General features: G+C 43.8%; 3 long non-coding RNA genes across 3 annotated transcripts in view; 1 reads left to right on the forward strand and 2 right to left on the reverse strand.

Annotated features, from left to right (window-relative positions):
- The window catches only part of LOC122518966, a 48,523-nt gene that overhangs the window by 14,534 nt on the left and 9,951 nt on the right, over positions 1-24,038 (reverse strand). The gene's annotated exons all lie outside the window — the stretch shown is intronic.
- Positions 11,894-12,786, forward strand: LOC122518962. The gene is made up of 3 exons (XR_006304211.1): positions 11,894-12,320; positions 12,430-12,576; positions 12,695-12,786. It is a non-coding gene; the product is annotated as an uncharacterized LOC122518962 (long non-coding RNA).
- Positions 15,274-15,791, reverse strand: LOC122518965. The gene is made up of 2 exons (XR_006304213.1): positions 15,500-15,791; positions 15,274-15,424 (listed from the first exon to the last, which is right to left on the reverse strand). It is a non-coding gene; the product is annotated as an uncharacterized LOC122518965 (long non-coding RNA).

The following is a 24,038-nucleotide window of genomic DNA, read 5'->3' on the forward strand; positions in this document are numbered from 1 at the left end:
AGGACGACGAACGAAAGAACCAACAGCAACTCTGCTTATATTATAGAACACACTATCGAGAAGATATAACCACCAGCGCCACGCTACGGTGGGAATTCGTTTCTCTCGACTCGCGCTAGTTACATGGGTTCATAGTCACCGGTATTTACTAAATAAACCATTAAATACTCAAATATATGATTGTACGTAGTAATCAAATATTTTTTATAATACAGCGAATAATAATTTGCATTACGAGATGATCCTGAAATTGTTTATCTCGTACATTTATCGCGTTAATAAAAATATAATCAAAATTGAGATTACGTTGAAGTTCAAGTGGTATAGTATTTTGAACCCAACGAGATGTTCGAGCAATATTGAATCCTGCAAAATCATCGCCAACTAACGTGTTCTGTTTCTTTGATGAAGATGTGGTAGATGTATGAATAAGAACGAACGCATGTAAGCATTGACTTTCTGTATAGGTACGAAGATGAGCACGCACAAACATATACTTATATACATTGTGTGCCTTTTTGCTTCTGAAAATCGCGTGCAAGTAGTCGGAGGAGACGGCGGCAGGTGGACGCGCGCACCCAACACGGTGTGGACGAACGGAGAAGGGAAAATAATGTTCCAGGGGATATATACATACAGATATATCGCGCATGTGAAATTCCTTTTGCTTTCTCTCGATTGCCAAGCCAAGTGGCTTTAGGAGGAGGAGGAAGAGAAGGACCGATGTCTTTCGTGCGTTACCGAGGATTTTTTAATACTCTTTTCATTTTTTCTCATTCGATTTAGAAAGCACACCAAAGCGTTCTAGTTCCATTAGGCTGATCCAAAAGGTGCAAGCTTTCATTCCTACTCGATCTCCTAAGGGATTGAAATGAAGAAAATATAACGGATCAACTATGTTTGGATGCATTGCCTAGTATCGATTAAGAATTTAAGTTAGCTGAAAATAGCTGTTATGGGCATGCTGGTTAAAACCTGCGTGTAGGGTTAAAAGAAGAAGAACAAATGCAGGGAAGAAAGAGAGAAAGTGTGTATATGTGTGTAAGTGAGGAGGGCAGCTGGGTGGCGTAAGATTCTTAGGTAGGTAGGTAGGTAGGTAGGTAGGTAGGTAGGTAGGTAGGTAGGTAGGTACGTAGATAGGTAGGTAGGTAGGCAGGGAACATTTAGACAAACGTGCTTTCGCGGCGTCGTGCACGCTGAAATTCGTGGCCGTTCGGCGATCGTTGACACGGGGGCCCCGAGAGCACTCGACTGCATTATCGCGGCCGTGCGAACAGGTAACAACCTCGCGATCTTTCTCTTTCTCTCTTCTATCTCCGTGTTTGTAGCCCTCTCCTGGCGACCACCACCTCCACCATTCGTAGCATCCCTTTACTCTTCCTCCCCCACTCTTGTACCACTCGGCGGTGTGCGCGCGCTCTCGTGCGTTGAGCGCGAACGAGGGGCTATTTTCTTATGCCGGACCCGTCTTCACGCGCTCGGCAAACAAATACCCGACAAAACGGTCCCTCGCGGCACGAGTTCTCTCGTGCTTGCGCGCGCGCGCGCGCGCGCTCCCAAGTAACCGAGCGAGGTTATCCTCGCGCCAAGCGAATATCGATGTCGTTTACCGATTAGACAAAAACAAAGAGAGAGGGGGAATCCGCCATGTCATTTCATTTCTTCATTTCTTCATTTCAAATCTAATCGGCTCGATAATTCTTCGTAGAATATACTTTCATGGGAGACACTCGCGCTCTATGCTCGGGTAACTCGACCGTTATTTATTTACCGTACTCACTCGTTCACTGATCTATTTTCTTTCTCGAGTGAACCTTACGGTTTAATCAAATGACTGTCAGTAGTGACACAGTTATGCCAATCTAGGGGAAAATGTTATTAGTCATTTTTAACGTTTTCTCTCGAGTACTTCTTCGAAGTTAAGATCCAAACCTAACTGACTCTCCAAACATATAGTTTACTTAGCAGACAAATACTTTTCTACGATCCCCATATCATCAGCTTTTGGCACGCGCCAATGCTAAAACAGCATCACATTGATTCGAAAGTTTACCGCTTTCGCCGAGCACGAATGAAAGTATGGTTTGGTACTAATGCATTTCAAAGAAAAATGGACGATCTCACGTGACGGTCTAGACGAGCGCGTTTCCACGAAAAGGCTCGATATCGTTACACGCAACGGCTCTTGGAAATCTTAACCTATTAACGTTTGATTGATATGAAGAAGAAAAAGAAAAGAAAAAAAAATAGAAAAATCGAAGGACCATAAAACTATCGAAAGTATCCGAGCGTATTATTTCAGCGTGGATTTCTCTGAAAACAATTTCGAAAGCTTAATGTTAGTATATATGTTAAAGATAATGATGAGAGACCAGGAAGAATTCGATAACCTTAAAAAGGTAGAAGGAGGTTAAGCGGCAAGTTAAGCGGCAAGTTAAACGGATCGATCTAGAAGCTTCCTTCCGTTCAAATTCCCCGGGCGTCGTCCTTTCACGCGGCTCTACGAGATCGGCCGAGCCAGTCGTAGCTGTCGTCGGTGCAATGCCAGAGTTCTGACTTGCGCCAGTTAAAGTGAAAGACAGAGAGAGAGAGAGAGAGAGAGACGAAGAGAAAGAATAGATTCTCCCAATCGGTTGAGGGCGGTGAACAGAGAGGTGGAGGTATCGCGTGGCACGGGGGCCACGCCGCCGACGACGACGACGACGACGACGACGACGACGACGACGACAACACCAAGTGGAGGAGGGCGTCGAAACCGGAAGTGGTCCATCGAGAATGGGAGTTGCCTTGACAACCGCGATCTGCTTTAACTCCCGCTCGATCATACCGCCGCCGTCGTCGTCTCTCTTCGCGTCATTCGAAAGCAGTCTATTATTTGGGGTCGCTGCATCCTCCTGTGCAAGTCTCCGTATTGCTTTTCCTCTCTTTCTCTGTATGCGTGAACTACGTGCGTGTTCTGTGGTGGCACAGTCGCAGCGCGCGCGCGCGCACGCACAAAACACAACTCTCACAGCTGTGCTGATCCCTACCGATTCTTTCCGATCTACCTCGAACCTCACCGAATATTTCTGTCCGAACGCGTCTGCTCGTACCACTGGACGCGTTCATCGCTCGAGGACAGAACAGGATTGTTTGCGCGTCATCGAATTAAACCGATATCATTTAATGTAAATAAACATTTAAAGGATGATCGATCGTCCAACTAATATGCCTAAATTAATCATTCCTCTGTTATTAGTCGCTGTCTGATAATTGTATATAAATATATCACTTAGTTTTCAAATGAATACAGTATATCTCGAAATGATATCACATTTTATTATTTCATCGAAATAAAGAAGAAAGCCTGGCCGACATTTTCCACGTACTTATTTTGCCAGGATCGCGAGGCTCGCACGATCGATACACCTTTCCGCAAGGAAGTACGATTTGCTCGGCATTAAAGTGCCAACCGTACGGCGTTCGTTCGTTGCGCCAAGATTTCTCGAGATGCATCCCATCGCGCACGCGCCAGTATTGGATCAATGGCACGAGGGACCCTCTTCATTCATTCGTCCATTCGAGATCCTTTAGCGTCGGTTTAAGACGGTATATTACACTGGTACGACAATTTAGCAAAAATCTAATGATTATCAAAAGACTAAGTCGACAAACGTATTCTCTCCGATTATCTTCGTACACGATCATCATTCTTCTCACGTTTTATATACCAATATCGGTAATATCATAATCATTACAAGATATACATTTCCCCTTGATTCTTAGAATGATATCATAATCTAAATGTTGGTTTAAGAAAAGTACAAATTTCAATGGAAGAGAAGGATGATAAATTGTTGTTTATGGAAGGGCAACCGAAATGTATTCATCCGTCAGTGGTAGTGCTCCGTACACGCTACGTATTGTGCGCGATGTGTGGGTCGCGTTGCGCGTTGTGTTGTAGGAATGCTGTCGGCAGCCAGCAGCAGGGTCGCCCACTGTTACTCGCCGGGACTCGGTTTTGCTTGCCCCTCTGTCCTTCCACTCAACGCTGGCGGCTCGCTCGTTCATTCGCTCGTTCATTCGCTCGTTCATCGCTCGTTCATTCGCTCCTCCGTTCGCTCCTCCGTTCGCTCCTCCATTCCTTCCTTCGCTCGATTCCGTTTTAAAACTATATTGGCGTGCCCCCTTTGTACTTGCTCTCCAAGTAGGCGCGAGGCATATATATATATATATATATATGAGTATACGCGTGTACATATGCGTCTCTACATATGACTAGTGTACATGACTAAAGCTTGTGCGAGCGAGCGCGACGCATACGTACATATATCGTATTACATATTTGCCGCCACCACCACGGGAGGAAGAGCAAGAGGACGCATTGCGGTGTTGCTCGCTCCGTTACGCTGACTTTCTCGAGAGAGTGTGCGCGCGCGGGCGCACTCTTTCCTTCGAGTTTTAAGAAATTCGATCTCTTCGCGGATTGTCCTTTGTTTTTCCACAGTTTATCTTTATGACCAAATGAACGAATCTTAAACGAATCTTATTAGCAAAGCGATAAATTTGTCTCTTCTCTCCCTCCTAACGTATTCAAAACAAAGATTAGCGTCGAAGACTTTTCTCGGAGACCTTTTTGAAAGTTTGCCCGAGGGGAAAGGGAAAAAGAGAGACGAGAGAGCAGAAAAGGTAGTCCTTCGCTTTTGGATTAAGGCCCTTCTTCCTACCGTCTCTCTTTCATTCCGTCCCACTCCCACCATCGAGTTCCTTCCACGAAACTCATCACCGTTCAACAGACTTTATCTCCCTTGTTTGCCTTTTCTTTCGACCGTTTCCTCTCTCTCCCACGCGTCCGCCATCTTTCTTTCTTATCTTTTTTTATTTTTCTCTTTGGTAGGAGCTTTTGCCGAACGGCGATGCGCCTTACGGGGTCGAACCTACAACGACGATGGGCCCCGTCGTCTGTCTGGCGCACAGAGAACGCACAGAGAACGCACAGTTTTTGGTCTTGTTCCTCGTTTTCAGTGGCCTGGGCCGTACGCCTCTCGATAATCGCTCGAGTCCTACCAAGTCCCGATCCCGACGACTACCCGAGTCTACCACCTGCCGCCGCATCCAAGCGGAAACCTTCTCTCCCTCCCTTTGCTTCTCTCTTGTCTTCTCCTTTCTTTCGAGAGTTCGATTCGACCTACCAAAATAAAAAAATCACTCTGCCCGAGATGAGAGAGAGAGAGAGAGAGAGAGGGAGAGACGAAACGAGATGAGATGCGTGTTTCTTTCTCTCGATCTCGTTTTAACTAAGCTCACCACTTCATTTGGAAGTCTATAGTCTTGCGATATAATATACATATGAGCTAGGTCATAACTCATTTTACGCGTATGGTGATACGCTAGGTGAACAAACTTAACTAACTACATTGAGGGGAGATATAAATCGAGGTTATATGATTGTTTTTTTACTTAAATTTAAATGCTTCGTTAAAATGCTACGTTTGATTAAAACGTAGAATCAAAGTAAAAGAAGGCGAGGTTCGGGTGCGAAAGTCAACGCGCCGAATAACGGAACGTAACGAGAAAGAGCAACCCAGACGCTCGTCTTCGTTCTCGTCGTCGTTGTCGTCCTCCTCCTCCTCCTCGATTTGTCTTGAGAATGCTGAATATAAAGTGTGTTACGCAGAGTCAGTGACAGTCGTCACGGTAGTGGTACATATCGGTTTCTAATTATTTCTCAAAGGTATACGCGCATGTCGTATTGGGTCGAAGTGCCGCTATGGCGTCTGCTTCTTCTTCTCCTCTCTTTCTCAGAGCCGACACGGATTTCCAAGATCTACTCTTATCCACCTCTTCCTCCTCCTCCTCCTCCTCCGGTACGTATCTACGAGATGTATGTTTGCGCGCACCCTGCCACCGTCCTCTACCTCATATATTTTAAATATATACATGCCATACATCTCTTTCTTACTCGCTGCGCTCGCAACTTGCAATTTGTGCGCCCGCGACAAATTACGACACAGTGCAAAAGAGAGACGCCTAACTACGTTACACGAGCGTCCTCGTTAAATTTCGACATCTTCACCGTGAGCCTTCCATTTTTTTTTCGAAATCGCTAATGAACTTTAAGAAGAACGAAATAGCCACTTCAAACTATTTGACATTGCGATATCCCAAAGTGTCCGACCAATTTCTCTTCCTCTTCCATTTATACGTTTTCATAGTTAAGTAGCATATAATCTAACGTAATGGGGTAAACGCGAAGAAAACACTATATCGCGTTAACCGAGAGTCTAAGCCAATACTTCGAGGGATTCCCCAGAGTATGAGTAATTAATTAACATCGATGATAACTTGCCTATTCGATAAGGGATATGATAATGGAACATTCCGTATAACGTAATATTAAAGAAAGAGACAAGACATCGCATTCGAATGTATAAAAGTGTCATTGGTCGAATCAACCGATTTCGCGAGCCGAGAATTTATCTATCTGGAGAGCGTATCGCGGGCTTTGAAAAGTCACTCCACCACCAATTCCAAAGGTAGATTGGAATTCGTTTGTACGATAAATCCAATCCGTGGAGTCACATAAACGTCGGCCGCGGTGTAACGCGCGTGATCGATGAGTCCCGCCGATAGCGAATGTGACATAAATCGAGTCTACTTTATTTAAACGCCACACGCAAATATAAAGCCAACGCAAACTATACTATCTCTCTCTCTCTCTCTTATACTATAGCCGCCACCACGAGGATTTTGTTTTAGCGCCACACTTGCGCGCGCGCGAGCGCTCCTTTTCTCCCTGTCCACGATGGTCTAAATGATCGAGACCGTCCTAACCGACCGAGCTCAAAATCAGCGTGAATCGAGAGGAGACGGAATTTGTATTACGATGCAAGGCGCGAGAGAATGCACCATCTCCTCCCGACGCTAATAAACAAGCTGCCTCATAATTCAGAACGTTGTAATATTGAGACGTAGGTGTTTTCAGTTTCTTTCTTTCTCCTTCTTCTACTTATCATCCATTATTAAGTATCGACGATACACGCTTATACTCTTATTTCTTTAGCATTTGACCTCTTAAGTTTGCTGCGTCGAAGCTAATACAAGCTTCGGCACGTCGTCGTCGTCGTCGTCGTCGTCGACAATATAGAGATGAAAGAGAAAATGTATTAGAAGAAAATATTCTACCGAGACCCCAACCCAGACGAAGATAGAGAAAGCCGAGATGGAGGAAGGCGAGAGATGCAGAAAGTGAGTGAGTAGGAGATAGAGAGAGAGAGAGAGAGAGAGAGAGAGAGAGAGAGAGAGATGGATCAATACCGTGCGATACACGCCAAAGTAATTTCATTGTCCACTGTTAGCGGAGGTTCACGTGTCGCGTGGCACGGCATGGCGTGGCGTGCGCTCCTCTCCCTTCTCCCACCCCCTCTTCCCTACTCCTCAACACCCTTGTTTCTCCATATCTTTCTTTCTCTCTCTCTCTCTCTCTCTCTCTTTGTTTCTGCGCCTCCACAAGGGAAAATAGAACCCTTATGGCACGAGTGATAGCCGTACCTCTCTACTCGGGGTATTGATCACCCTCTGCAATCAATGTTAACACTAGTGTTTGCAGATGGTGAAATCGATTATCTAGATAACGTTCAGATAACTGCGAGTCTTGGCTAAACCCATGTATCTCGACTACGTTGCGTCGTTGCTAAACCTTGGCGTCGTTGATGGAACACCGTGGGTGATTGAAATACCGGAAGTTATTACATTAGAATGTACAGTCGACTGCGATACCGCCTTTCCTTAAACTTTCATCCTAAGTATAGAGAGACAATGCGTCATAGTGAAAGGATAAAGAACGCTTCGATTCGGAGACGCCTGACAAGTGGATCCACGCGGGTAGTCAGCCGCGAAATACGAACTCCCACTTTGTTTCCTTGAGAACGTTTAGCTCGGTTAGGTTCTCTCGTAGATAAGGAGAGCTCCAACTCTCACGGACGGATCTTTCACTCTCCTTGGACATCTGGAGCGTTGACTTTCTCTCCTATCGCAACCGTCTTTTTATTATTTCCTCTATCTCGATTCGTAATTACATTTAACTAGTTTCTAACTATTTAATAGTTACATGGATTATGAAATTATTCTATTTCGATTGATTCATTTCGCTTGATTAGACGGATAAAAAGGATTCCGTGTTTTTTAGGATTATTTACAAATGCGAATGCATTCGAGCCGAGATAAGTTGAAAACACTTTGACAACATTTTCTCTTTCTTACGTCCTCTTTCCTTTCGAGGACCAAAGCATGTTCGTTGCGTATCGCGAAGCTCCGATGACCACCAGCGACGCGATGGTAGCCGTGGCGAGGCTACAAACCAAGAAAAGGCAACAGAACACAATACAACACAACGGAACGGAACGGAACGGAACAAACAAGAAGACAGGAAGATCGCGGCGTTCTCACGTCCATGCAACCAAGCAATATATATATGCATTTATGTATGCATGTATATGCGAATGCACGTATACACGCATCCATGTATTTACGCGGGTAACACTTGTGCGATCGCTAATGCGCCCGTCTGCCTACAAATCGTGCGTTTCTGCATCACACACTGATTTCTAAGCGGCTTCTACGATGAGACCTACCCCCGCCGTTCGAGGCCTCCAAGACGACGACGACGACGACGAGTCATGGAAAAAGAATCCTTACGGATTGCCTTAGACGTACATCACCGTTGTCTGCCTGACTCACGAGTATGTCGACGCCACTGTCGTCATTGTCGGCGCTGTTGCTGCAGATGAGCTTCCAGCAGAAACATAATAATACTCATTATCTATGCTTCTAGATATGCATGTAAAATCATAATACGCAAATAGCATCGCCTGTAAGATCATTCTTATTGCGTTATGAGTTTTACCTATCAAGTTTATCGATAGCAAAATCTTTCAAGGATTTCAACGTTATCGTCAAAATACTCCTGAAACAAGAACGAGCCAGTTATTTCCATAAGCCAGAGAAGTGTCCTTTCTTCGTTGGATTCTCTCCGATCGTTTTATCTCTCACTTTCTTTCGTTTCCCCTTGGCACCAGCAGAGAAGGAGCGAGGAGGGAGCGAGGAAGGAGCGAGGAGGGAGCGAGGAGGGCACACAGTGGAATTCGAGTCCGCGGATCTCAAAGATGCTTTCTTCTTCTCCTCCATCGACTGGCACGCTCCCCACTTCGGCTATGCGCTGTAGGATACTCACGGAGGCGCCCAGATAGAAATAATACATTATTTAAATACTGTGGCGACTACGTTGCGTGACCTTCTCATCGACGTCGCGCCTGATCCCCTCTCCTTTAACCTCTTCCTTCCCCTCTTGCCGGATTCCCTTTTCTCTCCCCACCGTTGCCACCTCCGCGATTCACCCCTACGCAAGCCTTCCCTTGCGCGCGCGCGCGCGCACACACTCCTGTACCCTTCCATTTCTCTCCTCTCTCTCTCTTTCTCTATCCCTCTCTCTCTCTCACACACACACACACACTCGTTCCACGTCTACCTAGCCGCCTCCTTAGGAACCTAGCATAGTTTGATCGTGCACAATGCACACAGGGTGGCTCGCAAGGACGAGAAATTAAAGAAGCTTCCTTAAAGCCGTTACCTGTGTTCCTACCTAAGCGTTCGATTGCGCACTTCTGCCTTAGGAAACGAGGGCCAAACTTTTACTGGGTTTTCTCACACACGCATACAAATTGTATACGCACAAAATCGCTCTGTGAGAATACTGGGTCTTCGGGGAGAGGGGGGGGGTGAAAGAAAGGATGCTTGGGATTTCCTTTGTCCAAGAAACCGTTTTTCTCGATCGAAAGGACAGCCGTGATCGCCCTACCGGCCCCAGCTCCTTGTAACCTCCGAGTAAAAAGCTTTTACACGGAACGCAAGACACGAGGCGTCCTCAGGATCCCTCGAGGTTTCTTCTTCTTCTTCTTCTTCTTCTTCTCTTTTAACGATTCGACGAGTTCGTTCGCGCTTGAGCACGTACTCTTGACCTCATCGAAAGGTGATTGAGGGGGATGCCCGTGTAATGCGTAAATGGATATGTAATTAAATAAATAAGATAAGATATTCCCTTATACATGCAAGGGATTTCTTTTCGAAAGGAAGAAAACAGTGAGAGTGTACGGAACGAAAGATCCGATTTATTCCGGTGTATGATCATGATCATTTTTTCAAAAATGTCCGCGCTTATTCGCGAAGTATATAGATTGAGTCCGGTAATAATCTTGTGCTTGACAGGAGCGCTCGGATGTTATTAACCAATTACTTTTTTAGCATCTTGCAAGGTAGACCATTGCAAACAGTGAACGTCTTAACGACCACTTTTTGTACGATTTAAGCGCAAAGATTATAACAGGGCAACGCGTTCTCTTTTCTTCTTCCGGTATTTCAAGTGGCATTTTCCCGCCACGGAAAATAAGCGTATCGTAACGCTTTCTGCATCTCTCGCTAGGTAGCAGCACCTCCAACGCAGAAATTTTCAAACTCTCCAGATATAACATGGTTTTTTTTGGTAATCTTTTCTTTTCTTTTTCAAAAGCAATGCAATTATCCTTTCCGGTCGAAGGACAACTTCTTTCAATAACCATTTTGTCCCGAGTATCGGTATGCATTTAAAATTATTTGCAAATTTATGTACGCAAACTAATAAGATCGTTAAGATACAATAAGCGCGTCGTCGATAGCTTTTAAGGTAACGACGAGTTAACATAGAAGCTGGCATATCTTGGAGAATGATCTCCGAGGTGAAGAAAAGGACCACCCGGTAGGCGGAACGGCGTCGATCAATCCGGGACACCCGCTAGAGAGATCATAAGTATACGAGTCGAGCTGCTCGTAGTACTCTCTCAGTACTCGTGTTGCTGCGCCTCTCCTCATGCCCCTTCGATCAGTAAGTCTCGCTCTTTCTCGCTCTTGCTTTTTCTCTTTCTCTCTTACTTGCTTGGCTCGGGAATCCTTGCTCCTACCTTCTTCCTACTCTTCCTCCCTACACGAAAGAGCTAGTGTACAACAGACAGAGACGGAAAGAACGAAAAAGAGAACGAAAGAGACGACTATATGGAGGCGCTGCCGTTGCAGCTTCCTTCTTCCCCCTTCGCATGAAGCGCCACCATGATCAAGGCCCGAACTGGCTTCGTCCCCGCGCGTCAGCGACGTTGCCAAGTGTCCTCGACCATCTGTAACGCTTCTTCTCCTCTTCCTTCTCTGTCAGTACTTCCACCACCACCACCACCACCGCCACCTCCACCACCACCACCACCACCACCACCAACACCATCAACACCACCACCATTTCTTATTCTTCTTCTTCTTAACCGCCCTTTATTGCTTTAATATTCGATACCGTCCTGTGATCGCAATGTATTACCTCGCGTAGGTGTAAGCTCGCCTTCTTCGCGCCTTCGTTCAATTTTTCTTCCTCTCTTTTTTTTTAACACTGTTATGCTGATTCTTTAATTCACATTTTGTTTCAATGTAAAAATTTTAAACGCACGCCATTTCGAGATCCGACCAATGAGTTGCGCGCTTTTCGCGGGCCTGAATTCTTTTCAACTTTTTGGCGCGCTTTGCTGCTTTCCCCCCCACTTCCTGTTTTGTCTTGATGGTTTGTGCGTGTCAAATTAAACGCAATACTACTTCTTTAGAAATTTCCTCCCGAATAGTTTTAGAAAAAGTTTAGAATGACGAAGATAAATATATATATTTTTCTTCTTTCAGTTTCTTTTTGTTGTTCTTTCATTGTTGTTGAAGATAATCTGGCAGAGCTAATGTAGACAGATAAATATATTCTGTGATGCATACATGTTGTATACATATATTTATATATATATATATGGGATAGGTGCACAGTCATGGGTTAACTATGTATAGCCGAGTAATAGAGTTTGCCGAGTAGACATGCGCCCTTCTTGGACCAAGGTGCCGGCCTTGCCCCATATTTCTTCGAAATGGCCGCGCAGAGAGTGGAGTGACGTTCGATATCTTGAACGTAGACCGACGACGTCGGTGTCGAAGAAGCCTCGACGACGACAGGGCCGACGACGCCGATGACACTACGCTCCTCTCTCTTTCTGTTCTTTCGAGGGAGGTGAAGAGAAGTGCATCGAGACGCACTGGTCTATACAAAGACACGGAGTTGATTACGAGATTATAATAACGAGATCGTAATAACTCTTCTTGCGGATGGATTCCACAGATTTTGACATTACACCTATCTAATAATAAAAAGATACTATCGTAACATAATTAATTATGTCCATGTCGCATAAAACTTCTTACGAGATAATAAATCGGACTAACGACCGTTGTCATCTCTGGTATACGTAATGTATTTATAATATTATTTATCAGGATCACCAAATTCATGATAAATAATGATCGTTTCGGTATGGCGTAACTGTAGCATTGATTTGTGTATTATTTCAGAGAGCGATGATGCTCGGTGCGTGAAGTACTATTGATTCGCCCTGCAGACAGAATAGGCAGGCATCCATATTCGATTTTCAAGCGTGCCCAACTACATTGTCATTTAGTGACGTATACGAATAAACCTTGAGTTTGAGATACTGCATCGTATGTTCGCATTACGTTCCAAACCATGAAATATATTCTGCGTAGAAAAATAAGAGTCAACAAATTAAAGAAATAATTAATTTTCTTTTTTACATAAACAAATGATGGCGAAGAAAAGAAGAGAAATGAATCGTCATCGAAAGTGGTTCATAGCCATTGCTAGAAGGGTGGATCACTCGGTAGGTAGTAGTAGCGAGTAGTGACTGTGGGTGACTACGAATAGCCGAGGCGAGAGCGTTGACCAGATGTGCGGATAGTCCGGAGAGCGTGCCACGAACGAACGGATAAAGTGGTAGAGTACAGTCGGATAGTATTCGGTCGTCCGTCCATTATGCCCTGCTATAAGCTTCCCAAGCGTCCTTCTTCTTCTTCTTCTTCTTCTTCTTCTTCATTGTTTGGCGCGTAGAGGAAGGCACGCGTGCGCGCCTCTCCTTGCCTTCCTTTACCAAGCCTTGTCGGTAAAGCATACAGCTGTCGACGTCACAAGAAGCCAACAGCAGACAGAGATAAGACAAGGAACATATACAACAAAAATGATTTTACCCTAACGAATATACTCCTTCTCGCAAACATGTTATATTAATAATTTATTAGAGAAGAGAGGATTCTTACATATTTTATAGATTTATGATTAACAGAGAAAATGATAAATAAAGATTTGCTCTCTTCGAATAAACGCACTTTCTTTGCATTTCAGCAATGTGTCTCGAATTGACAAAACAACAATTGCGATTCCATTATCGTACGCACATCAATAAAGTAGTTATTTTTGCAATTTGCAATAATAATATAATCACTTAATTTCTATCGTTTGCATCGATACACCGTTTATATGTAGGCATTAGAGTAGCCTAAAACTTTCGGAAGAAAGGGAAAATTTGGTTTTCCAATATGGTTTAGGAAGGTCTAAACGCGTCTATCAACGACGTTGGTGCAACTGAAAAGGTCACTTTGTCAGAACTGCAGAACTAACGTCAATAATTATTGTCGTCAACATTACGTCGTGTCATCAACAAACGTTAAGATTATAATCTTATTGCTTGTTATTTAGTTATACGAACGCAGGTAGAAAATAGTTGAAATGCCGTCAAGAAATGGATCTTTTCTTCTTCTTCTTCTTTTTTTCCCGTTCTTTCTCGTTTTCCCGCTTCGTGTAAAGAGGCTCTGCTAATTTAGGAATCCGAGAGTTAAGGCCCGATAATTTAGGGTACCCTTCGAACAGTTAAGATACAAGACGTTTCTGAAAATACTCTACACCCACTGTTGGAAATGTCTTCCTATTTAAGGGCTCCTGTGGTGAAAACAGGGATACATTTTCAAGCAACAAGAATGAACCTTGTCGAGAGAGACGCTTCTTCTTCTCCCTTTCTTCTCCCTTTCTTTTCCCTTTCTTCTCCCCTTCTTCCTAGCGGTCATGCTATTTAAGGGATTTTTCAAAGAGAGCGTAAAGATGACTGAACGATGCCTTCCGAGAGAAGCTGAGAGTGGAAAAGCTCCTTTATAAATTACAAACTTTTCCTAGCATTCTCAAAAATATAATTGTCAATTATGTTCTTCGTTATTTCCGATACCGAAGTCGGTATGATTAAACAGTCAAATTTTCTTGTCTTGTCTTTTTTAAAAGTGTTAAATGGAGGAGAAAGAATATTTTTGGTCTCGACGAATAAATTCTATAATGTACACAGCACACACATACAGAAAAGTACGGTAAAAGCGTCGGTAGCTGCGCGCTGTTCAAGGAAAAAGAAAAAAGCAATTCCGGCCGTCACCTTCCGTTAAGACATTCTCGTCCCAGAATAACAGAAGGCTTGGTATAAACACCGTAAAACTTGAGGAAAAAAGCTTCGGCACGCTCGACTACCCGAAAGGAGAGCGTGCCTTCGAAAAAAGAAAGAAAGATGCTTGGATCGAGAGACGACGATGACGACGATGACGACGATGACGATGATTCGCGAATCTCTGCAAGCTGCAGGTTTACCTGCATGCATAGTTACACGCGATGTGTACTTAGGCGAGTAAGGAAGAAAAATAAAAGAAATAAGATAAGAGACGGATAGAGACGATTCCTCGTCATGGGTATATCATAGCATAGTCATTGCCGCAACAAGTAGGAAATATACTTTCAGTCCTAACGGGATAATGTCGCCGTAGTGACCTGGCCAGTATATTATTTTTCTTGCCGTAGGACTATAATATATCTCAGCTACTCGACTCAATTCAACTTGCTTCGCTTTTTCTCTGTGTAATATTATTCTATGGATGATCTTTTCGATGGCATTCAAATTTAACAGTTCTTCATCCCGGTTCATACAAATATTGGATTCCAATATACGAGATATAAAACAAAGATTGTAATACAAAAATTATAAAATCTTCTATAGAAGAGGCTCGAAAGTCCAATTGCCAATTGGAATCCATTCTGCCAATCCCAACCCGGCAGGTCGAGGTATAAGAAACGCACCTGTATTTACGGCCATCCTGAAATGGAGCCTCGCGACATGGATTAATAGGCAGAAAGAGTAATCGGCTCAATGGCCACGCTGGAAGCATGATCGTATTTGCGTTATTATTAGATATACGCCATGAGACTTTACCCTCTCCTTCACCTACTCCACCTCTTGCTTCTTCTCCTTCTTCTTCTTCTCGTCATCATCATCATCATCATCATCATCGGCTCTCCATTGCTCTCTTTTTCTCTTTTCCTTTTCTTTTCAATCCCGAGACTCGTTTATAGCGCAAGGCCACGCGTTCACGTTGCTCGTGAACGAACCCTTACTTCTCCTTATGCGTTTGAGGCTTTCAACGCACCACTTCCTCTTCTCTCTGTCTTCTCTACGCGTTGAACCATCTTAAATAGCATTCCTGATTCGTGACGTGAACCTTCCAAGAACTACCACATCCAAAGTAAAGATTTTTGTTGTACCTTTGACAGCTCCAAAGCAGCATCATCTTCCACCCATCGCCTCCTCCTCCTCCTCCTCCTCCTCCTCTTCCTCTCTCGCATTTATCTCGTTAGTTCCTTTTTCGACACCCTAGGCGCCACAGTGTTATTACTAATTTTAGCAATAAGCACGTGTTCCTCGTTACCAGCAAATACAATCGGTATGGACGACTCCTTCACGAATTCTCCGAAAGAACATATAATAATAACGATCCTACAAATTTTCGTATCAATCTTTTGCTCCAAAAATCGAACAATTTTTTATCGAATTGTTGCGCGAGCGTCCTGCAAAAGTCTGTCAACGGACTCTTTTCCGAACAAATAAATAAAAGCATGCAAGTGAGAGAGATAGAGAGAGAGAGAGAGAGAGAGAAAAGGGAAGAAGAAAAAGGGGCAAATAAAAAAAGCGGGTGCCCGATGGAAAATAAATTTCGCTATCGGTCTTTCGAAAAAAAAGAAAAAAAAGAAAAAAAAGAAAAAAAAAAGATGAAACGAAAAAGATAGAAAAAAAAAAAAGATAATACGTCGCCGGCAGCTAGTTCGCGTCCCCGGTTTTCCGATTTATCGATCGTAATTGTTTCACGTGCAGGTCCGATGGACAGCCGAAAATAATATTGACCCTTCTACGCAGGCGCCTATATGACACACTGCATGGACAATGCACGCGCTATGAGGTAGACGAAAAAATGTGTCTATGCATGTGTATGCGTCCTTCCTTCCATATATATCTATGCCGTGTACAGAGTGGTGAATTGCATTATTTGTTTGGTATTACTTATTTCGAAAATTTTCATAGTCCAATGTTAAAGAAAATAAAATTTTGTCATAGTCTATTTTACATTGTTCGTACTATTGCATTAATTTATTAATTAACTTTCTTTCTCATCTTTTATTTTGATGCTGTTGCAGGTTATCCAGGAGATGCTAACTAATTATACGAAGGACATGTGTTTTCCGAGTGGCCGATGAAAACACACAGACAGACACGTACATGCATAAACACTTAACGCCTCTCGTCGTCGTTAAAATCGCTCGAACGAGGAGCGATCGTTAAATTCACACATCGCTTCTTATTCGACAACTTCGTTAATGAGCATTCTTTTAGGTTGACGATGAAAAGTCTAGCCGATTGTATCGTTAGACCAACGAATCCCATCCAAGTAAAATCAATCCGCTAAAATGCGATGGATGGCGGATGAAAATATTGAGATGAAAGATGAGTTACTAAAATTGAATGCGACGTAAAAATTAGGGGATATAAAAGTAAAGAAGATATACGGACATGTGGATGGTGGTGGTGATCGTGTGCGCTCGCGCATTTCAACGCTAATAGAGAAGAAGCATTTTATCGACTGAGTTCGTTTGTTCGTTTGTTCGTTCGTTGATCGTTGACAGTGTCATGACATTAATCTAATCGGATTTAATCTAAAGGGCCCTAACAGCGGACTGGGTGTGCGTACACGAGATGAGACGCGGAAGGAAGTTTGTATACATAGTTTATCGAGGATCGACTTCTTCTTTTTCTTCTTCCTCCTCCTACTTGAGTCGGGCCGGCGATCTGTGTGCACTGGCAAGTTAATTCGACGATGAACACCTTCGTCGATGACCGTGACGCGTTCAAATTAATACGGTCCGATGAATAATTCATCGCGATCTCCGTCTCTTATCGATCGGCGATAATGAAAAACACGGTGCCGCTCCGGTCCGGTGGGGCAGTAGCCCCACGTTTCGAACGGCTCGCGCCAATCATGATTCGCAGTGCTGTAAAAACTGACGATGATGCCACGGGTCAGGCAACCGGGCCAATAATACCAATAATGATCGCATGGATTGATTCAAAGTAGGACGTTCTCCTATAACCATTCTCTACCTATTACTACCTACTGTTTCTAAATAATCTATGGTTATACAATATATGTATTGCATTATATGCAATAAATAATCTAAACAAGCGCAACGCCTACGATGCGATCGATGGGATCGACATTTTTAATGAGCGACATTGTTACTGCTTCTCCCACCGGCGATAAATGAAGAATCATCGAGCGGCGCGCAATGTTTTAACATATATAACAATCCATCCATTTATATTTATATCGGGACATCCTAGGAACTTATGAAAAGGACGACGAATATTCGACATTTGTAACAAGTTTGCATCGAAAGCGTTAGTTTAAAGTGTCAATATTCAAATCCAACATTAATGTGCGCTATTATTCATTGGATTATTTGAATGTTAATTATATCCGACAAAGAAAAACAACCATTCCAAGATGAAGGGATACATATTATATATTTTATTTCGATGGCTTGGTTCTTAGACTTACGATATCACGAAATTCATCAACTATGATGTACCAGAGTCAGTTTCTCTTTTCCCGATCAGAAGCTAACGTTCATCTCATTAACGACCTTCGGTAAACCGGATCCCTGGTTTACCGGCTATAAAAAATATAGACGTAAAGTCGTCGAGGGCGACCGGTGATACGATGGAAGGCGATTGAGTGGAAGAAAAAGGTGAAAAGAAAGAAGGAACGAAAGAAAGACAAAAAGGACTAAAGCGTGGAATAGCCTGAAGAAAATAAAAAGACAGGTAGGCGAAGAAGACGAAGAAGAAGACGAAGAAGAAGACGAAGAAGAAGAAAAGAAAGAAGATTGGAAATCCTCCAGTCACGTACGAACGGATTTCTCCGATGCACCGACTCTCCGAGTCTGCCACACTGATTGCCACTGCTATGCGACGGAGAATGGCGATGGATGTGTGCGAGCGAGCGAGCGTTTACTTACGTTCCATCCGACCTGACTATTCTTTTTTTATGTCTTTCTCTCTCTCTCTTCCATTTATTTTACACAAAATGACTGGCTACGCGCGTATACGTATATGTGTACGCGAAAAAACAGTAGAGTATGGGAATATACATGCATAAGCGGTTTGGTAACACGGTTGGTGCAAAGCCCGGAACAGCCTGTTGGCCAACAACGGCTGTAAGCGGTCGGGTGCGCTTGCGCCTTACAATCCGTGACACTTAAAATATATATGTACACCTATACATATGTATGAATGTATATAATCATGCTAAGAGAAAGAGAGAAAGGGTGAGATGTTTAAGTGAAAAGGGTAAAAGGATTGGAAATAATGAACCATTTGCAAACATCCCAATCGGAATTGGGTATCATTGAGACAATTAATGGGATCGAAAAATCAAAGAAATCATCATTCCCTATTAGGATCTAACAATAAGGTGGTTATTTCGAAGTAAAACGAGAGTTTGATGGTGAAAAGTGTACTCGTAAGTTGAGTCGAAGTGTGAAAGGGGTCGCTAATAGACACGTATAGCCTGTCCATGTTGAGAACACGTTCACACGAGTATTTCACGTACGATTATCCTTGTATGCGGGTCCTGATCGAGGACACGCGCGACCTCTCGTTGCCGATCAACCTCTATTATGGCGGTATACATAGCTCTTATCACAGAGTTAGTATTTGTTTGCTAGATCAATAATGGGTATTAATATAATAATTCTTTGAAAAGAACTCAAATTATCCTATTGTTATAATAATTTTGAGTTTTATCGATCGTTGATTATATTTCGGGAGCAGAATTTTGAGTACAACCGATACACATTATACGATGTTATATTGCAAGCGATCAAAGGTGGAATATATACCAGGGATCTCTACATATTGGTATTTGATTAGTGAATACGCGGAGATAAATGTTAAAGATCGAGGATAATCGTTCTTCTTAGGAAAATAAGTTTAAAGGATGAAAGATCCATCGAGAAACATTTCTTACTTTCTTATTGCATGGAAAAGCAAGCAGGCAAGCAGCGAGTAAGCAAGCGAGTAAGTAAGCGAGGGTTTAACATTCGCGAAAGATCATATGCAAAATTAGCGCGAGTAAAGAGCCGTGCCGAGGAGCCGTCAACGGACGAAATGATGGATCGTCTCTAGAAAGTAAGCAGCACGTGCGTATCACGCAATCGTATCGAGTCTACGAAAGTCCGACTCTACATACATCTGTAGGTTGTTAGTCCTCTATGTGTACACATAGAATGTACAGTAAAGACATGGTGCACCGAACATTTGCCGTTTCACTTTAAGAAACGAAACGCGGGAGTTTTATCGGAGAGTTGTACTTATGCAGTAGAAAGGAAAAAGTATATGCAACATACGCAAATCTATGGAGGCCATTTAAATGACATAGATTTCGTTTGATGCAGCTTGTAACATTAATAGTACCGATTATACTTCTCCAGTCCCAAATCTTCTTCTCGACGATACATCACAAGGCTATCGTTCCTTTGAGAGAGTTCCATCAAGATAGATGTACATATTGCATAGATATTACATAATATCTACCTACTGATCATGAACATCTATAATATGCATTAAAACACATACACATCATCATCTTACATATGAACTCGCTCTTGCATGCTCATACATGTATTATATGTATATATATATATATATATGTATATATACTATAGATGATATGTACATAGAAAACAGAGACAGGAACGCGAGTGGAACATCAGGGTGAGTACCTTTGTCCTCCTCTAGCGTGTCGGTGGAGGAACGGGGTGTAGGAACCCTATTGATCTCCTCACAGAGGCTCGAGCCAGTAGCAGAGAGTTCGAAGAGAGAGAGAGAGAGAGAGAGAGATAGAATGAGTGGGCGAGGGTGAGTGGGAGGCAAGCATAGGATGGAGCAAGCGCGTAAGAGAGAGAGAAATATATCGACGCAAGTGAGAGAAGCAAAAGCATCGACGGAGCTCAGCTGCGCTGCGCCACGAGAGGGTGGTCGCGTTGTCATGCGCTGACTTGACACGTCATTAATGTATTACAGGATAATGCCAACAAACCGATATCCACCCGCTAATACGACCACCTCCAGCTCTTCTTCATCCTACTCCACTACCACCTCCAGCTCCTCCTCATTCTCATCCTCCATATCTGTGTACATATATGTACGCAGCTGTTATTCGAATTCCACTGGTCATTGAACGTTCTAAATCATTCGGCTTTGCATTCACCGTGTCCGATTTGAATCATTGCGAAAAGATCGAAACGTAAATTGGTATGTATATATGTCTCTTTGTAATATATAGTGCATTCTTCATGTGTCAGAAACATGTATAGCTACATCATGATACATAGTATACTTTACATTACGATATGATCAAACGATTCATTGGCCATGCGAGCCGAATGTGCTATAAAACGCTCCTCCGAGCGTTTTCCTCTTTCGAGGGAATCAGCCTAAAGCTTATTCGCGTCAATCAAGTAACGCATTTAAACTTTACGAAGACGGTTTGTTACGCGCGTGTTGACCCCTTATGTATTTATATCTGATTTCGTTGAGGTAAGATCATTAAAATCTTCGCGGAGATTGTTCAGCCTATCGATAAAAGATCGGATGATTAATCTTTGAGAGAAGGTGACCGGTGTCGGCAAGAGAAAATAGGAGAAAAGAAGAGAAAAGAAGAGAAAAGAAGAGAAAAGAAGAGAAAAGAAGAGAACGAACGAGTCGGCGATTCGACTTTCGATCAAGCGGAGGCTGCGGTGGGGCCCGTGGTTTTGTGGAACAGTCTGTGCAACAACCGGTGCAACCGCGAGCACACTTTCTTCTTGCTCCCGTACGCGGGAGCCGCACGTGTGTACACGTGGGTTTGGCGGTTTTAACAGCCGCACGCGCGGCTCTCACAAAATTTCACCGGATCTCTCTCTCTCTCTCTCTCTCTCTCTCTCGACATTATTCTCTCTGCTTATCTACATTGCATTTGTCTATAGATAAGACCATTACGAATAATTCATATGACCTGACACTCTTTATTCACCCAGATATTCAAATATTTCTTCCCATAAATATACCTATATTATATCTTTATAAAAAATGAAGCATATATGCGAGGTTCGCGGTTATTACAACAGTGTTACGATGCGGGTGCAAGCGGAGAGGGTCTCGACGGAGTAGCCACCTGTTCTTGGTGTGCGCGCGGCAAGCAAAAATAAAGTGAAAGAAGCGCGAAAATGTGACGCGTGTGTCTGCCGTCTTTCATCTCTCTTCTTCTCTTTACGCGCGTCTGCTGCTTGGTTGCTTGCTTTCGGTCGTGGAGAACGAGTAAGGTGGTCATAATAGTTGCCGGCACCTGTCTCTCGGGGTTCGGCCATCTGAGATCGAGAACTGACGCAGCCGCCGAAAGGAGAAAGAAGAGGAAACAAAAAAGACAAAAAGAACGAGGAATGATAAGAAAGAGGAAAAGAGAGAAGAAGATCGAAGTTGGGAACTGCCGACAGACAAGGACGAGTATAAGGTGAGGCCAGTGCGTTGAGAAGAGAGTCCGTGAACATAGGAACCCTGGTGGGGATAGTAAAAAGAGAAAGAGCGCGAAAGGGTGAGGTGGGGATGAGCTTTGTAGAGTAGTCGCGTTGGTGCGAAAGAGCCTGCGCGTGCCACCGTTACGCTGGCACCTGCCACAAAACTTGGCTCTACCTTTTGGTGCACACACAGCGAGAGAGAGAAAGGAAAACGGACACTCGCACATTCTCATCCTCCCACTACTCCTTCCTACTCCTTCCAACCCCACCAACGTCAACCCGACGGCGAACATCTTGCCTTAAATCGTCCAAGGAACGCTACCACGTTTTCGGGCTTCTCCTTGATAATTCAAAGATTAACATCTTATATATATCTGACATAATAAAGTATCGATCTATGATTATTATCTTTGGATCGATAATAAATCTAAATGATTTTATAGTTATGTTATTAAAAAATGTAACAAATAATATTTATATCGGCAACGATAAACATACAAACTTTGTAGTTTACTCTTTTGAGTAAAAAAGAAATCAGTAGGGGCAAACTGAAGGATTAAAGTCGTTAAACGGAGAGACGAGCCGATGATACCGAACGTAATCTAAAATTTGGCGACGATCGTAGGGAAAGGTAACCAACGATATATAGATTCCGTAGATAGACAAAAAGGGAAAAAAAACAAACGATATAAAGTTAGACTCTGTCGTGTCGAGGTGGAGAAGTAACACAGTAGTAGCTAGCGGAAATTTCAATTAACTTTATGAAGGCCGCGATGTAAATTGCGTAGGGGTCAACGGCGTGTCGGCAGGGAGCAGAGTAGGATAGCAAGGGTGTCACCGCTAGCGCCGTTACTACGTTGGGCTTTGACGGAATAGTGTGGTGGTGTGGTGGCGCGGTGGCGCGGTGGTGTGGCGTAGAGGGATCTTGCTGGTGGAATAGGTGGTGGAATAGGTGGTGGAATAGGTGGTGGCGAGTCAGGGGGTTGCTCGGAGGTGTAGGCACGGTCCACGGCCCCGGTGGGCATAGGGCGCGGGGGGCAGAGGGTCGTCGGTCGGATGGGTATTGATCAGCCAGGCGGCCAACAAGACGCCTTTGCAGGATACCTACTATACCCACTGCCACCCTACATAAACTACTACCACCCCCCCATCCTCCCTTATTTTGCCGCTCGCCATCTCCTTTTCTCCCTGCGAAGATCGAGAGGGGTTGAAGTGGAGAGAATCAGGGGGAAAGATGAGAGAAAGAGAAGGAGAGCGAGACAGGAATTGGATTGAGAGGATCGCCGAAGAACGAGCGAGAAGGAGAAAGAGGGGGTGAGAGAGAGAGAGAGAGAGAGAGAAAAGAGACCGAGTTGACGCTAACGGAGAGACGGCCAACAAGACGCCTTTGTAGAATACCCAACAACCATACGCACTACTACCACCTACTACTAAGGTACCGCGTCTTTTCGCTTCCAGTGCGAAGATGGGGGAAGGTAAAGTAGAGGGAGAGAGAGAGAGTAAGGATATAACAAGGAAAGAAACTATTTGAAGGAAAAGGTAGTAGTAGGAACAACCACCACCATCACAGCTACACCCCCCCCCTCCCCAACACTTGGAAGACTCGGAAAGACTCGTGCTGGCGACCGACAACCAGACGCCCTCGTAAGATATCTACTATACCAACCACCAACCACGACCCACCACTACCATCTCAACTACTCTTACCCTTTTCCTCGCATGGAATGGAAGAAGGAGCGACGAAAACGAACGAATATATCGGACGAAAAGATACAGATGGAAGAAGAGGTTGGATAAGAGGTGTAGGTAGGCATCACGTATATAGACATCTGAATAGACAGAGAGGGTGAACTCGTTGGCGAAAAGGAGATGAACATATACATAGAATAGGGAGAGAGAGAGAGAGAGTGTGCGCGTGTGTGCTGTGTGCGTGTGTGTCTGTGCGCGCTTGTGTAGGCGAAAGAAAGAGAGACAGTTCACGTCGACGCCACTGCTGCGACATAGTGCCCCCAATAGCGATATATATCCACCCGTTCTAACCAACCCTATGCTTCTGCCACCCACACGTTTCTATCCCTTAGCATTTCCAACCGTTCCTACTCTTCCTCTTTCTCTCTCTCTATCTTTCCGTTTGTCTATCTTTTTATCCATCTCTTTCTGCTTCCTTTCCATCGAATCCCTCTCCTGGCACCTTCAT

The sequence above is a fragment of the Polistes fuscatus genome, unplaced genomic scaffold (assembly GCF_010416935.1).
Source record: "Polistes fuscatus isolate 324 unplaced genomic scaffold, CU_Pfus_HIC Scaffold27, whole genome shotgun sequence".
Taxonomy (NCBI): Eukaryota; Metazoa; Arthropoda; class Insecta; order Hymenoptera; family Vespidae; genus Polistes; species Polistes fuscatus.